Source organism: Meles meles, chromosome 8 (genome assembly GCF_922984935.1).
Source record: "Meles meles chromosome 8, mMelMel3.1 paternal haplotype, whole genome shotgun sequence".
Lineage (NCBI taxonomy): Eukaryota > Metazoa > Chordata > Mammalia > Carnivora > Mustelidae > Meles > Meles meles.
This window is the reverse complement of record NC_060073.1, coordinates 64,414,505-64,432,296: the sequence shown is the minus strand read 5'-3', so window position 1 is coordinate 64,432,296 and position 17,792 is coordinate 64,414,505. Positions and strand designations below refer to the sequence as shown.

General features: G+C 40.0%; 1 protein-coding gene and 1 pseudogene across 1 annotated transcript in view; one reads left to right on the top strand and one right to left on the bottom strand.

The window, feature by feature from the left end:
* Positions 1-17,792, top strand: part of PAK1 (p21 (RAC1) activated kinase 1) — a 154,954-nt gene that overhangs the window by 21,037 nt on the left and 116,125 nt on the right. The gene's annotated exons all lie outside the window — the stretch shown is intronic.
* LOC123948893 lies at positions 3,551-4,046 on the bottom strand (annotated as a pseudogene).

Sequence of the window (17,792 nt, the reverse complement as noted above, 5' to 3'; positions counted from 1 at the left end):
TTTGTATGTAAATCTCTTTATGGAAGAAGTGGATAGCTTTTGCAAATGGAATGATTTTGAGGGAAGACATTGCAGACTGCAGAAAGAGTTGCTGCAAAGACAAGGAAGGAAAGGGTCAGCTGTTATGAGAACATGATAGTAAATAATAAATGTTATCTTTAGTGTAGGGCAGTTTATTGGTCAGGTTTCTTATTAACAGGGGCAAGTAACAGAATCCACTCTAGCAGGTTCAAGGAAATATGCTTTATTAGAGGGTGCCAGAGAGTTTAAAGAGCCTTTGGGAGAGTAGAAGAAAAGGACCCAGGCTGTGTTTCCAGGAACAAAATCCTCAAACTACCACTTTCTTTTCCATAGTCTCAAAGCAGCAGATGGGAAGCTCTTGCCACAGCGGCTAGATCTAGAATCGTGCTATCTCTGCGCAGTTTGCTCCCAACAAGAGGGATGTTATGTGTCCAGTCTCTTTACTCATCTAATTTCATTCCAAGTCAGTATCTAGTGTGAGAACATCTGATTAGCAAAACCTAAATCACAATTAGAAGGGAGTCTGGAAAATGCGTGTGTGTATATATATATATTCCCCAAGCTGGCTTTCATCATGATGATAAACTGGCTGATAGGAATAGTTGAGGAGGTAAGTTTTTTTTGTTAACTAATGGAGAAGAGAGATATATAGATAGAGACAGAGAGGAAGGGGAAGGGAAGGGAGGGAGAGAGATAGGGATAGAGACAGAGAAAAAGAGACGGACACTGACTTCATTTCCTAAAATGGGAAAAAAAAATTCTTTAGTCCTGTTGGATCAGCTTAGGTCACTTGCCCATCCCTGAACTATGAGAGTTTCAGAGACTACCACAAACTAATTGGTTAAGCCTGAGTCTTGAACTAATGACTGTCAAAGAGAATGGTTTGAATACTATTGTTTAAATGTAGAATCAAGGGGCGCCTGGGTGGCTCATTTGTTGGGCAGCTGCCTTTGGCTCATGTCATGATCCTAGGATCCTGGGATTGCGCCGCTTTGGACTCCCTGCTTGGTGGGAGGCATGCTTCTCCCTCTCCCACTCCCCCTGCTTGTGTTCCCTCTCTTACTGTGTCTCTGTCAAATAAATAAATAAAATATTTTAAAAATTAAATGTAGAATCAAGACCTACCTCTGGCTGGGATGCCTGGGTGGCTCAGTCAGTTAAGTGTCTGCCTTTGACCCAAGTCATGATCCCTGGTTCTGGGAAGGAGCCCTACATCAGCCTCCTTGCTCAGCGGGGAGCCTCCTTCTCCCTCTGCCTGCTGTTCCCTCTGCTTGTGCTCTTTCTCTTCCTCTGACAAATGAATAAATAAAATCTTAAAAAAAAAAAAAAAAAAGACCTACCTCTGGAGCTAGATTTGGGGTCAGCATTATCTTAGGACAGTGGTTTCCAAAGTGTGGTCACTAGGGAACTTGTTGAAAAGGCAGATTCTCTGGGCACATTACCAGACCCACTGAATTAAAAACTCTAGACGTGGGGCCCAGGAATCTGTTTTTATACAAGCACTCCAGGTAATCATGACTCTGACAGCATGCTAAAATTTGAGAAATGCCTTAGAAACATAAGCTGCTGAGGGATGAATACTGGATAAAAATCAGGGCTCTATTAGGAAGGAGGAAGAAGAGAATGAATGCTGGATAGGCAGCCAGTAGCGTCCATTTCAAAATTGTAAAGGTGGATAGGGGTCTGTAAATGAGGAATCTTGAATGTCTACCTCAAAAGGCTTAGATATAAAACTAGATCATATATGTATGAAGGACCGGTGCAAGAGAAGGAGATAGATTATAATAGGGATGAGTTAGAAAGCACATTGAACTTGGAGTCAGAGATTGGGTTCTTATCCTGTTCTCTGTACTTCTTTGAGTGGCAAACTCCTCTTCTGTAAAATAGGAAGTATAATTACTAAAGTGTTGGAAGAATTAAATGAAGGGATTATGTGGAGGTTCATTATTTAGCATATGAATAAGTAAATATTTACTGAAAATGCTTGGTCAAAGTAATATGAACTTTATTCTGAGGACAAGGGGAAGTGTGCTCCCTTGGGACTTTCTTCCTAGGACAGTTCCCTGGTTCTTAGTAATTGTTTCAGGTCTCAGGTCCTTGATCATATTTAGATAAGCTCTAATTTAATTTCATGAAAAATGGTTTCTTCCTCTGCACTCTTTTCTTGGGGAATTATGTGAGTTATTTACTTCAGCTGTCACAGCGATACAGCGATTTCTTTTTTACTCTTATAACTAATATGTACTCAGGGTGATGTGACCATATATATTTTATGTTCTGCTTTGGCAGAAAAACTAGTTCCTTTTTATTTTCTTTTTTTAAAATATTTTATTTATTTGACAGAGAGAAATCACAACTAGGCAGAGAGGCAGGCAGAGAGAGAGGAGGAAGCAGGTCCCTACAGAACAGAGAGCCCGATGCAGGGCTCGATCCCAGGACTCTGGGATCATGACTTGAGCCGAAGGCAGAAGCTTTAACCCACTGAGCCACCCAGGCGCCCCCCCCTTTTTTTTTAAAATATTTTATTTATTTGACAGAGAGAAATCACAACTAGGCAGAGAGGCTTTTTGTTTTCTTTTGTGAGGTCATTTTAATTTGTAATACTATGGCCTCGTCCTCTCACTTTTTTGTTTTTTATACATTTCACATTTATTAAATATAGGATTTTTATAAATTTCTGTTAGATTACAGTGGAAAAGGTGTTCAGGATTGGTTTGGACTCTTTCCTTTACTTTATATAAGAAACTAAGGGAAGTAATTTGTCCAGTCCTGTGCCCTGCTTCTTGCCCTCTTCCTATTTTTTGGCATGTTAGAATTTATATATGGGGTTAAATTTCATTTCCCCCCCTACATATTAGTCAAAAATCTCTTGTCAGTTGTTTATATCAAATGGGATTTAGTTAAAGTCATAAGTTTGGTCTGTTGAAAGTGGAACAGAGCTGATGTCCCAACCTAGGAAGAAGGATTACCTAGTGAGTAGAAGTGTTGTGGATCCAGCAGTGGAAAGAAGGGCCAACCATGGACATTTCTCTTCACTTCTAGACATAATTGGTATTCTATTTGATGTGCTAGTTATTGGGTGTACCAATGTTGCATTGTTAGGTGGCCTGTGGTCTTTTTTGTGTTTACATCTAGGATGTTTGAGGAAGGAAGGAAGGAAGGAAGGAGAATGAATGAACAATTTTTACTCTTGTGCTGAGTACTTCTCACCTTATCTATTCTACAAATAACAGCTAATGTTTGTTTCTTTTAGAAAGTTACTACTGGTGCTCGCTTCGGCAGCACATATACTAGAAAGTTACTACTGGGTGGCAAGGAGATCAAAGAAACTTCTCATACACTTGTTGGTACTAATTAAAACCTAGATTAGAAGCTGAAGGGCAACGTATGTAAGGGTTATCCAACTCAACACCTTTATTTTATGGATGAGAAAATGGAGCCAACAGAAGAAAAATAAATTAGTCAATATTTTTAGAAACTTTTTTTTCTGGCTACAGATTTATTCAACACAAAACAGCCTCCTCCAGCTTTACTGAGGTGGCTGACCATGTCCAGGACCAAATTCACTTCTAAACTGGAATTCAGTTGTTGCCCCTGCCCCAGCCTCAGCTTTCTTGTCAGCATCAAGGGACACGGCACTTTGTCTGTAGGTGTTTCTGTTAGCTTCCCCTGTGTGGGTCTTGCAGGTGGCTCTTCCCTCAGACCTTTAGACTGTGGCCTTTCAGTCGCAAGACTGCTATGGTGCAGAGTGGTAGGCACAATCTCAGGGGGCAGGTGGAGGTAATCCCAGAGATACTGGAGACCCTTGTTGGTAAGTTTCCAGTAGAAATGTCTCTAGGCAATGTATTCCTTTATGTGGCCTCATGATCTGAGAGATGGCATGGCCTTGACAACATGAAGATTGGGTACATTCTTGTCTGCCAACTCAGGGTGTTAGACATGTGGACATCCTTTTTGGCCACCATCAATCCCTCCTTGAAAAGGAGTTCATAAATGACAGTAGAGTTCTTCTTAATCATGAACATCTCAGCAGCTGCTACATACGGGGCTGGGACGGGAAAGGAAAGCAACTCACCCAGTGTTATACAATTAGCTAGTTACAGAGTCAGGAACACATCTCGGCACTTCGGACTCTCTGTTAAGTACATTTCCACCACACCCCTCTGCAGGACACAGTGTAGGAGGAAATGTTGAGTAGTGGAATAGATCTGGGTATGAACCATGGCTCTGCCACTTACTGACTTGTTCCTGAGAAAGTCGTACCACTTCCTCAAGTATGAGTTTCCTCATTTGTAAAATGGGATAATACTGATCTTTCTTTTATCTGCCTTATGGGGTTATCATTAGGATAAAATGTGAGATGCAGTGGAAAAAAGATTAAAGTGAACATGGCCAATTTGTCTATGGATTTCATCTTTATCACCTATTGACTGTGTGATTTTTGGGCAAGTCACTCAGTTGCTGTGAACACAGCTTGCCTTTGTAAAATTGGGACAATATTAACTCCCTTGCAAAGAGCTGTTTTGAGGACATCAGTGTATGAAAAGCATTCATAATGGTGCCTCATGCATAATAGGTATTCAGTGTGTGAGATCTTCTCAGAAGACTTAGTTCTATCTTCTCAGAACTGTTCCTCCGGAGACTTAAAGTAGATATAGCAGAACTTGTTCTTCTGAGGTTTAAGACTATTTTGTAAAGTTTAATTCAGAGGCTGTAGGTGGGATGGGTAAGGTATAGTCAGGTTAGTCAGGTATCTGTTCTAAACTCTAGTGGCCCATGATTAGGCTCTTTCTTCTGTCCAGGGAAGACCCTGTAGATATGGTAGACATTGAATGTGGTGAATTGATTGAAGAAGAGGTAGAGGAAATTTGGTGGCTGGGAAACTCAGAAGGGAGAATGGAAATGGGAAAAGTAATGCTACTTTTCATCACCGCTGCCTGCATACCACTGAGTATCTGTACGTCAGAATGTTTGTGGTGTAACCTTTTCTCATAGTGATCTCAGTCTCTGACGTAAATGTCTCAAAGTGTTGGGAGTATGTCTACGTCCTCTGTTGGCCCAAATACCTGACCTACAGTAGATATGTGATATATTTTTATTGAAAGAATGACAACCTCAAATGGAGAAGTACTGTGGCATGTAGGGATCCATAAATGCCTGGTGGTCCCTAATTTTTTATCCAAGCTCTACTTTGCTGAGATATTTATAATAAATCAGGCTTTTATAGTCTTTAAACTGATAGATTTGTGAGATTTCAGGTTTTGGGTTTTTTTAAGCTTTGCTCTACCACCCACTTCCCTTTACTACCTTGGTTCGGCCAGAAAACTATTTCCTTCATTCCTAGTCATTGTGTGGCACCGCTGGGTTCCTCTTTCTGGTGTTTAATCCTGGGAGGGGGTTGGTGGTTCTAATGCACAAGAGCTAGAGAACATAAAATCTGCATGATCAGGCAAACAGCAGTTCCTCAGAAGGTCCAGAATTATGGGAAAACTATGGGAAATGCTAATTGGTTCCCTCCTTCTTCCTCCCCCAAAAGAAACTCTCATGTAAGCCATTAATTCAGTAAATATATACTAATCATGTATATTATAGATCAGACAGTCTCCTGGGTGCTTTGAATACATTATTTCACCAAATGCTTAGTAACCCTTTGAGTTAGGCTGATGCCCTCAATTTCACAGATAAGGAATATAGAGTTTAGATAAAGGAAATTACTTGCCTTAGCTAGTAAAATGTTGATATAGGATTTGAACCCAGGTCTTTGTGACTCAAAGATAATCACTGATTGCCATGTCTGTCTACATTACTAGAATGGGAACTCCTTGAAGGTAGAGGTCTTGTCTGATTCAAATCTGTGTATTCCTATTGCAAAGGAACAAATGTAATAATTTTTTTTTACATTTTTTTGAAGTTTTTTTTTTTTAATTTCAGTTAACATACAGTGTGATATTAGTGTGCAGTATAGTGATGCAGCACTTCTGGACATTACCTGGTGCCCATCACAGCAGGTGTACCCCTCCATTAATGAAGTAACACATAATTGCTGCCCGTGTTGTTCTGCAGACTTATGATCGCTCTCATTTTAAGCCCCCTCCCTACTTTCCTCTAAAGTCAGTCGCCTCCTTTAGTTTAGTTTTCATTGTTAGGCTGTTTTTGTGTGGGTAAGCGTTCCCTTTTGAGGTTGACTGAATTGTGTAAAGCCTCAGGAAGTGCTAACTACCTTCCTCAAACCTGGTTGCATCAAAGCCCCATCAAGTCAAGTCCTGCCCCCAAAGAGGAAGAGAAAGCCTGGGCTCCAGCAGTAGATATGAGTTGTCTTCTTTGAGTTCTCTGGGCTAATTTCACCACTTAAATAAGGGATATTTCCTTTTAAATTACAAACACTTCACTCTGTATGTGATTCATATCCGTGGGCCATTTTATGTCACTCTTTATTTCCCATCTACCTTCATAAGTCTGACCCTTGGGTCATACAAAGTAAATTCAAGCTCTTCTCCATTTTTACCATCCTTTATAATGTCAGTGGTGATTTTATTTCTTTTCTTTTTTAGTAAATATTTTCTTCATGAGTTTCTAAGATGACTACCTCTCTTTGCCTCTCATAGCACTTTCTCGCCACAAAAAATTCCTATGGGTAGGCTCTTTATGCTAATTTTCTTGTTCGGTATAACTCATTCACTTCTCTCAAGTTTTTTACTGTTGCTTAGATAAGCCATATATACTTCTTTCATGTATGTATCCCTGACTTGTTTCTCAGAGGTTTTTTTTTGTGTGTGTAATATGTTTTTCTTTGCTTGTACTTCTGCTCAACAACCTTTGAGGCCCAGTTAAAATATCTGTCTCTGAGACCTTCCCTGACACTTTCCTTCTGTTCTAGACAGAACACCCTTTTTTCCAGTGTTCATGTGATACTTTGTTCCAATAGTTATGGCAACATATATTGTATTGCACTTGTTTGTACAGTATATTATATTGTAATTTTACTTGTTCATCTATCCTTCCTCTCCCTAGACAGTTCCTCAAACAAGTCAGCCCTTCCAGTGTTGAAAGTACCCATCGTATACGAGGTGGTCAATGAAAGAGACAACTAACATTTGCTCAGTGCCCTACTGCTGTGCAAGTTGTCATGTATTCTCAGTTACTCCTCACAACAGGTCTCTCGTGTAGTATTAGGCCCATTTTACAGGTGAGGTAATTGAAGCCCAGAGATTAGTGGATCTATTTATGATCTCAGAGCTGATAACTCAAAGGACTGTGTTTCAAACTTGTTTGCTGACTTCGAACTTGAGCTGTGTTTAGAACTATTCTTCTGACTCCTCATTCAGTATTCTTTCTGTGCATATCAGAAAAACACAAAGTGAGTTTGTGTTTAATGCAGTGATGGATAAGAGTTCAAATGAGAGTAAGGTGCAAATAGCGGTGGCACTCACGTAATTGCTGTGTATTAAGAAATGGTCTGGAGTTGTTAATGCCTTAATCGGTACTGTAGGCAGCCCTATAATTTGGCACTTACAAATGAAACTGTTTTAGCTGGTTAGCAGATGTAACAACACCTACCTTAGGGCATGTTCTGTTCTAAAAAGGGATAAAAAACTGCTGTTCTCGCACTATCATGGGTAATATGGATGAGCTCAGCTTTGACCTGAAACAGTCCTTTTGAAATCTTTGGCTTCCAAGCTTTGTCATGTTTTGTCAGGTGCTGTTAACCTACTTTTTCAGAACTGCAGAATCAGACAATTGGAATATGAATTGGAATATGGGGTTCTTACTCCAACTGTTTGAATAGCCTAAGCTCTTACCAGGGAGAACCTCAACACAAAGGACTTTTATGGAGTGGATAAAGGAGGTCAAATGGTAGACCTTGGGAAACACTTATGTCTCCTTGTTTTGTGACATGGGCTATTGAGTTATTCTGTATTTTCTTAAGTTGACTAATAGCAAATCCATTACAGAAAGGTAACAAAAATGAGAAGACCTGGATTCAAGCTCTTGTTAGCCTTATGTGATTTGGGGCAAATGATTTATACTTCCTAGGCCTATTCTTTTAGGTGTTTATTCCAGTGATTCTTTCTAGGGGATGTGATCCTGCAGTCCAAGTACCACATATCTCTGCTGTCCAGGGACCTTGCTATGCTGTAAATTACAGCTTCTTTTTCTTCTTCTTTTTTTAAAAAAGGTTTATTTATTTATTTATTTGACAGACAGATCACAAATAGGCAGAGAGGCAGGGAGTGAGAGAGGAGGAAGCAGGCTCCCTGCTGAGTAGAAAGCCTGATGCTGGACCCTGGGATCATGACCTGAGCCGAAGGCAGAGGCTTTAACCCACTGAGCCATCCAGGCACCCATATAAATTACAGCTTCTTTTGTCTTTCTTTTTTTTTTAGGTCACGAATCCTCCATTCACTATGTATACTCTAAAAATTTGTTGAGATCTGTCATCTTTTGATGTCTGTTACCCATTCTCTTCCTTGTTGAGGTTTTTACCTTTACTATCATTTCAGTGTGATTTTAGGTAGGAACATAGGTAAATGTTTTTTTAATCTGCCAAATTTAACTAGACGCAAACTTCAAAGGAAGTTAGAGATAAAGAAAATGAAGTTGTATTTATATCTGGAGTTCCAAAAACTTCATGATGGAAGTAAGTAAAAGTTAGAGGCTAGGCCTTCCCAGGAGATGTCCTAGGCTTAGGTTTTTTTTTTTTTTAAATTAAAAAAAATTTTTTTTATTTGATAGAGAGATGACAAGTAGGCAGAGGCAGGCAGAGAGAGGGGGCGAAGCACGCTTCCGCTGAGCAGGGAGCAGAGAGCCAGACGTGGGGCTCGATCCCAGGACCCTGAGATCGTGACCCAAGCCCAAGGCAGAGGCTTAACCCACTGAGCCACCCAGACGCCCCTAGATTTAGGTTTTGACTTCATCATCTACTAGGTATAGGACCTTGGACAAATTACCTCCCTAAATCCTCATTTTTGAGATTGGAATTTTAAAAAACATTTGTTTATTTTTAGAGAGAGAGAGTGCACAAGAGGGTAGGGAGAGGGAGAGAGATGCTCAAGCAGACCCACTGCTGAGCGTGGAGCCTAATGGGGGCTGGATCTCAAAATCCCAAGATCATAACTTGAGCTGAAACCAAGAGTTTGACACTTAACCGACTGTACCATCCAGGTGCCCCTGGAATGAATGAATGGATTAATTAATTAATTAAAAAGATTTTATTTATTTATTTGACAGAGATAGCACAGTGAGAGAGAGAATACATGCAGGGGGAGTGGGAAAGGGAGAAGCAGGCTTCCCACTGAGCAGGGAGCCCTATGTGGGATTCCATCCCAGGACTCTGGGATTATGACCTGAGCCGAAGGCAGATGCTTAGTGACTGAGCCACTCAGGTACCCCTGGAAATTTTTTCTTTTCTTTTCTTTCCTTTTTTTTTTTTAAGAGAGGGGATACATCAGAAATTGCACTGAACTAGTAATCAAAACAAGAGTTTGCTTCTGGCAGACTATGGGACCTTGACTTAATCCTTTCCCCTTTTTGAGCCTCAGTTTCCCTCTGTAAAATGAGGAACTTGGCCTTGGTGACCTCTAAGTTCCTTTCTATTCTAAGGAGTATGAAATTTTCCTGATTTCTGAAGAGGGCCTAGGATTCAAACAGGGCTGGGTGTTCTGAAGTCTGTGTGTATCGATCTACCATACTGACCAGATCATGAAACTTTAATAGAATACTTAATAGAATACTTTAAAAGAATACTTACCATTTACATTGATGTGGATGGAACTGGAGGGTCTTATGTTGAGCAAAATAAGTCAGAGAAAGACAATTATATGGTTTCACTTATATGTGGAATATAAGAAACAGCACAGAGGATCATAGGGAAAGGGAGGGAAGACTGAAGGGGAAGTCATCAGAGAGGGAGAAAATCCCTGAGAGACTCTTAACTATAGGAAACTAACTGAGGGTTGCTGGAGGGGAGGTTAGTGGAGGAATGGGGTAAATGGGTGCAGAGCACTGGGTGTTATATGCAACTGACAAGTTATAGGACACTACATCTGAAAGTAATGATGTATTATCTGTTGGCAAATTGAGTTTAAATTTAAAAACAAAAGAGGAATCACAGTATACAAATCCATGCTCTTAGATAGTACATGGTAAACAGGCAGCCATTTTAAAACATTTCACCCTTTTTCCTTTTTCTCCTGGGATTAAGACTAGCCAGGGTACCTGAGGTCTTAGCATGGGAAAGAATAGCTCTTTGCTTTTTGGAGCTGTGATTATTGTGTGTTGCTCTAGCGGGAGAGAAAGACATTAAAGTTATTATAACACTCAGTGATGAATGTATAATAGAGGGATGTAGCAAATATTATCTATGCAAGGAGTGGGAAGGGAGAAGAGGCAATGAAGCCTCCGGAGAGGAGGTGACATTCACATTGCAAGAATGAGCTTCTGTTGAGCTTCCACTGAACTTCACCAATTTTAAAAGGTGTTGAGTTCTTTTTGGGGTTGCTTTCCCTTTCCTCTGGGCTTCAGCACAAACTAGAGGATTCCTTTAGGAAGTCACTAGAGCCTATTTTTGAACTGAAAAGTTTTTTGGAAGTCTGAATTAGTGTTTTTCTGATGCTGGTTTGGACTTCTCTTTACACCAGTGGAAACAAGGTGCTTTGCCAGGCTGTTGTTCTTAGTCTGTTTTTCTTAGTCTGTTTGAGGTTTGGGTACTGTTATTGGATGTATGTCAGTTAAGCAGAAAATTATGTCTGCTCTTTTGAGAGCTACCTGAGAGGATCTCTGAGATATAAATGTTTGCAATCTCTACTTTCTGTCTTCCCAGGCAATTGTGGGGTCTTTGGGACCTAACATAAGATACCTCAACATTTAACCTCCTAAAATATCTTGCCAATATATTTTTCCTTTTGGATTAAAAGTTGGCTCTATTTTGACTTGCTACTTTTTGCTTGTTGATTGTTGGGCATCTAAACTTCTTAGTAAATTCATAGGCTAGAACAGCCTAGCCCAGAAAGAGTGAGTGAAACATTTTTATTACATGAGCAACAAATATTATTGTATTTATTTTATGCTACTTGTTGTGCTAAACTCTAGATATATAAAGGTGAGTAAAACCCAGTTCCTCTCTTAGAGATCATAGACTAGTGGCAAAGAAAGAGAAAACAATACTTTAGGAAATATTGATTGAGCATGTAATATACTATGAACCATGGTAAGCAATAGGAATGAATGACAGACTCTCAGCCCCTAAAGTGTGTATAGCCTAGTGGAAGGTGGCATGGTGAGAAGGAGCCCTGTAAGCCAGTAACTAATACAATGGACAAGGGAGAATGTGGCATTTATCATAAAAGAGAGAGTGGGGCGCCTGGCTGTCTCAGTTGGTGGAGCATGTGACTCTTGATCTCAGGATTGTGTGTTTGAGCCCCGCATTGGCTGGAGAGATTACTTAAAAATAAAATTAAAAAAAAATAACAAAGGAGAAATTGTATGTATGCATTGAGGAAAATACCATGTTAGGATTGCATTAGATGCTCTGTAAACTTTCTCCCAGTCCCAAACAGCGTAAGATTCTATGATACGGTAAGTTTTTCACTTACGGGTACCAGAGAGTAAGTGATATTATATATACCAAAAACTCATGGAGAAGAATGTTGATTTAAAAATAGCCAATTCCAGGGGCACATGGGTGGTTTTAGTCGGTTAAGTCTGTGACTTCGACTCAGGTCATAATCCCAGGCTCCTGGGATCAAGCCTGTGTTGGGCTCCTTACTCAGTGAGAAGTCTGACTCTCCCTCTCCCTCTACTCCTTTCCCCTGCTTGTGCTTTCACTCTCACTATCAAATAAATAAATGAAATCTTAAAAAAAATAACTATATCCAGTGTAACAGAATTATGGAAGTTGGATAAGTGATTTTCTGGGTGTTAAATTCTAAAACAAGAGTAGTGGTTGTTGAGCATTTTCCAGGAAGTGATCAAGTGAGCAGATGTTTCCTGAATGCTTTTTCTGAGATCAATCTGTCCCTAAGAGTAGTAGATGACAAAGAAGAAGTATAAAATGGTGTTCCTGCCCTCGAGAGGCTTTGATTTCATTAGGACAGTAGGATGTATATGCTAAAATATTGAATAGTTCTACCAAATAAATTGGGTGCAAACTTTAAGGTTTAGAGAAAGGCAGATGATTAGTTTCCTAGACCTCCTGTAACAAAGTACCACAAACTAGATGATTTAGAACAACAGAAAATTATATTCTTACAGTTCTGGAGGCCACAAGTCCAAAACAAGGTATTAGCAGGGCCATCTCTTTGAAGGTGTGAGGGAATGATCTGTTCTACACCTTTCTCCTAGCTTTCTGTAGCTTCTGTTCCTTGGCTTATAGATGGACATCTTCTCCCTGTGTCTTTTCACAGTCTTGTGAGTGTGTGTGTGTGTGTGTGTGTCTGAACTTCTCGGTAAACACAGGCTGAAACAGCCTAGCTGGAATTTGGAAACTTGTTTCCAAATTTCTCTTTCTTATAAGGACCCAGGTCATATTGCATTAAGGCCCACCCTAATAACTCATTTTAACTTGATTACCTTTCTAAAGACTTTTTTTCAAATAAAATTGCATTCCAGGATACTAAGATTTAGGACTTTGACATATCTTATTTTGGGAGACACAGTGCAAACCCATAACCATAGGCTTGAGGGAAGAACTTGGTCAGATAAGAGTTGAATTAGAGAGAAGTGGAGATATTATGAGTCAAATCTGTATAATATCCAAACCCTCTTAAGAGGACACTCTGGGTAAATTCATCTTGGTAGAACCAAGCAGTTCTGAGATCCCCAAGCAGGGATATTTAGAGAAACAAGATTACTTCAGTTTTCTTCTTAGTCATTTTTGTTCACAGTATACTATTATGGGCAACTTTTTTTTTTCTATAAGCAATTTTATTAATGTCACATATCCAGTCTTGACCAGTAAGATGTTGATTGCATATTGCATAAACATTTATTCTTAGGTAACAAAAATAAAATTATTTTAACTTGCACAGTCATTTGTAATAATAGAAGATCTTTTTCTTTGTAAATGTGATGAATTTGCAAAAAAAAAAAAAAAGGTGGCTTCCCTCAAGGAATTTGACATTAGAAAATGAGGGTGAATCATAACATTTCTTAATCTGTGACTCTTGGGATTAGGGCAGTAGTTCTCAAGTGTGACCATTCCTAGAAAGCTTAAAAATTTTTTTAAAAAGATTTTATTTATTTATTTGACAGAGAGATCACAAGTAGGCAGAGAGTCAGGCAGAGAGAGAGGGGGGTAAGCAGGCTCCCCGCTGAGCGGAGAGCCCGATGTGGGGCTCCATCCCAGGTCCCTGGGATCATGACCCAAGCCGAGGGTAGAGGCTTTAACCCACTGAGCCACCCAGGCGCCCCTAGAAAGCTTAAAATTATGTTGATATTTAGATTCCACCCAGGCAGGACCAAATAAATTAAATTTGGGGGGTAAAAGTAGGTATGGGGTGTGGGCATCAGTGTTTTTAAAAAGCGCTCCAGGTTTGTATACCTGGTTGTGGCACTGGGTTAGGGGAATAAGAAGGAACCTGGATTCTTGTCCTTACTGTGACCTTTGGACATTCTCTAAAACAACTGTGTCTCAGGTACCTCTGAGAATAAAGAAATCTAGTTGTATTATTTCTGGCATGTACCAGCTGTTTAATAACTCAAAATAATTTTTTGAGTTTCAACTTTCTCATTTGTAGAACAGAGAGAATTAAAACTACCTTCAAGGTTTGCTGTGACAATCAAATATTTGCAGATACTTCAGAATGCTTTGTAGATTCTAAAGTACTATGGAAATATGAGGGTTTTTAAAATTTTTACTGATAGATAACTTGCCCAAGGTGTTACAACTGCTTGGTGCCATAGAGAAGACCAAAATCCACATCTCCTGAATCTTTTTATTTCCCCATTAACTTGAAAGGTGATCTTTCTTTCTTCATCTTTCATTTTTCAGTTCTTTTAAGTTGTAGCTGAATGTCTTTTGTATTGGATACTTTCAGGCTCCTAGGTATAATAAGCAGCATATTGGTTTAGTGGAAGAACATGATCTTTGGAGCTGCATGGATGAGCGTTTCAGTTCTGTCTCCATTACTAACCAAATCACTTTAACCTCTCTCGGTTTCTGTTTCCTTGCATGTTAAATGGAGTATTAAGTGAGAAAATAATGTGAAAGCGCTTAGCACTATATTTCGTATGTAATAACAAGCATTGGTAATTGTTGCTTTTTGTTATTATGAGGGGCAGTGATAGAGGGAAATACCTTTAATACAGTTGGATAAATGTAAAGAAGAAACCATTCCATTTGACTTCACTGAACAGAGTCATCTTCTTTTTGATGGCTGTTGGGAATGTGCTTGGTGGGATACCTTCCAAAGTCTTTATTATAACAACTTTAATTTGTATAGTTTTATACTGTTTTAAAGGTGCTTTTACAAGCTGTTCTCATTTAATCCTCACCATAATCTGCAAGGGAACTATCCCTATATATTCAATAAGGAAACCACAGCTAAGAGAGATGAAGTGACTTTCAGCTGGTTACCTTATGAGTAAACAGTGGAGACAGTTACTGTTTAAGGAGAAGCCCCAACCCTAGATGCCTTAGGTGTTTTCCTTTTTTTTAAGATTTTATTTATTTATTTGACAGACAGAGATCACAAGTAGGCAGAGAGGAGGAAGCAGGCTCCCTGCTGAGCAGACAGTCCGATGCGGGGGCTCGATCCCAGGACCCTGGGATCATGACCTGAGCCGAAGGCAGAGGCTTTAACCCACTTAGCCACTCAGGCGCCCCTGCCTTAGGTTTTGTTTCAGCTGGAATTTTGGTTTTATAATGGGCTTTCGGATGTAAACCCAGAAGCCTTAGTTTCATGGTTGTATTCGTTACGTACTTTTGCTTAAATAAATTGCCTGCAAAATTTAGCAGCTTAAAAGATGAACATTTATTATCTTACAACAGTTTCTGAGGTGAGGAATTTTAGAGTGGCCAAGCTGGGTGGTTCTGGCTGAGTGTCTCAGCTGAGATTACAGGGGAGCTGTTGCCCAGGGCTAAAATCATCTGGAGGCTCAACTGAGCCTAGTGGATCCCCTTCCACACTCGCTCATCTGGTTATTGGCCAGCTTCAGTTTTTTTGCTGGCTGTTGGCAGGCTGATGACTTCAGTTCCTTGCCACATGGCCTCTCCACTGGCTTCCCCACAATGAGTGATCTGAGAGAGAAAAGAGCAACCCAAACAGAAGCTGTAGTGTCTTTTATAATCTAATTACAGAAATGACATACCAGCACTTCTGTGTTCTTTTGGTTACACAGACCAACCCTTCTACTAGGTGGGAAAGGATGCACAAAGGTGCAAATACCAGGAGGCAGGGACCATTGGATATTGTCTTAGAGGCTGGCTACACAGTTTTCGAGAAACTTTGAGGCCCAGGCTGTTCATATCACTTATTAAGGAGTTAACTGTATTTAAAATTTTTAATTAACTAATTTTTGAGAGAGAGAGAGACATGAGTGGGAGGGGCAGAGGGAAAAAACCCCAAGCAGTCTCTGTGCTGAATACAAAGCCTGACACAGGGCTGCATCTCAGGACCCTGAGATCACGACCTGAGCTGAAACCAAGAGTCAGACGCTCAACCAACTGTGCCATCCAGTGCCCCTAAGAAGTTAACTTCATGTAATACACGGGTTTAGATTTAATTCCATGTTCCAGGCATGGTGGTTATCAGGAAAATTCCTATATGTCTTTAAGAGATGATTTCTCAGGACACAGGGAGCTTATCTATTTGCTATCAGTCTTTCTACGTTGGTAGCATAACCATGCCTGTTCTTACAAATAGACACTTTATTGAGGAGTTGGAGAATATGAGAGGATTTCTTTGCTCTTGAGTGCTACCTGGTGAAATTATCCTTGGAAATCTGAGCATTTTGATTCTTTTACCTATAGAGAAAATTAGCTAAAGGAACTATACAAGCCTCTGGCACTTAGAGCTTTTAAAACCCCTTTCATATTCATTTTCATGTGATCATCTCAAAGGAATAGTGTGATGAGATGGGAAATTGACTGCCATTTAAGTCAGTACATCTGAATTTGCGTTCCAGCTTTGGCACGAACTGCGTGATCTTGACAAAGTCATGTTCTCCCTCTGGACACTAGTTTCCTTAAGTAAAACAAGGAGATGTTAAATAGAGTCTCAGGGTTTTGAAGTGCAACTTCACAGTCTGTTGTGGTGAGACTGGGAAGTGGGAAGAGGCTGAGGAAGTGGAGCTTTCCCACCTCCTTTTCAGCCAGAGCAGCACTACATTTATCTGTTTAAATATTGGTGTTTCTGTAAGATTTGATGGTACAAAAAGAGTTCGAGAGACTTTTTAAAAAGCTTGGAAACCATTGGATTGAGTGATTTCAAAAGACTTCTCCATGTAAAGAAAGGGGTTGGTTTTTCTAATGTCTTTGGGCAAGCCATAGCTGGTGTACTATCCTTTCTACATTTCTACAGACAGAACAGCAGAGCAGCGGACTGAGATGTCTCCTAAGCCTAGATGATTTTCTCATGCTTTTGTCCTTAGATTTTTCCTTTGAGCCAGTAGAGGGAAAGGTGGGCATTCATTGCTGATGGCTATGTCTCCCATCCTTAAGGTGGCATAGCTTCTTCTGGAATTAGGATCCAGATCTGGAGGAATGAATGAAGGCCTTTCTTGGAGAGACCGAGGTCATGCAACAGGCTTCCTGGGAGACGAGGCAGCTGCATAAATCAGTAGCAGTTGAGAAGGACTGGTCATATGAGTTGGCCTCTGTCTCATTTGGATTTCTTAGATGGAAACATACTTTCTTGGCCTATTATTGGTCCCCAGGCCCATCTATCTTTTGGAGACTAATGGAGAAGGTAGAGGTGGGAGGAATTTCAAATGAATCTTGCTTCTAGCAGCTTAGGAGGGTTCTTGGCTTTTGGTGGCTTCCGTGCTTTTGTTATTTCTCTATTGGCTGTAGACAGCAGATCATTGCCACCTGGCTGAAGTTAATCTTTAGCCCTCTTTACTCTCTGTTCTCTTACTTTTCCAGGTAATACGCTTTTTGGAGTAGAAGCCTGGACATGAATTTAGTGGAAAGAGGACTGGACTTAGAATCAGTAGGTCTAGGCGAAGCTCTGGCTCTCCTATTCACCTTTGTGAACTTGGGCAAATTTCTTCCTTCCTTCCTTCCTTCCTTTCTTTCTTTTTAAAAAAGATTTTATTTATTTATTTGACAGAGATCACAAGTAGGCAGAGAGGGGCAGACGGGGAGAGAGAGAAAGAGAGGGGGAGGCAGGCTTCCTGCTGAGCAGAGAGCCTGATGCAGGGCTTGGTCCCAGGACCCTGAGATCATGACCTGAGCCAAAGGCAGAGGATTTAACCCACTGGCCACCCAGACACCCCTTGGGCAAGTTTCTTTATCTTCCTCAGTTTATTTCCTCATATATAAAATAGGATTGCTGTGAAGAGGAAAGTAAGTAAGCATTTAAAGTACTGCATCTGCCATAATATGTGCTCATTAGGTGTTAAGTATTTACTATTATTTTTGTACTTATGTTTTTGAGAATTTAAGATAGATGCAAATTAAATGATAAGAATTCAGTTTTATATTAGAGTAACAATGTCAGTACCAGAAAAGTCTTATGGATCATCTTATTTATTAATTTTACAATTGGTACATTTTATAATTGGAATTATTCAGGCTCAAAGTGAACCAATGAATGCCCAAGATCACCCAGTAG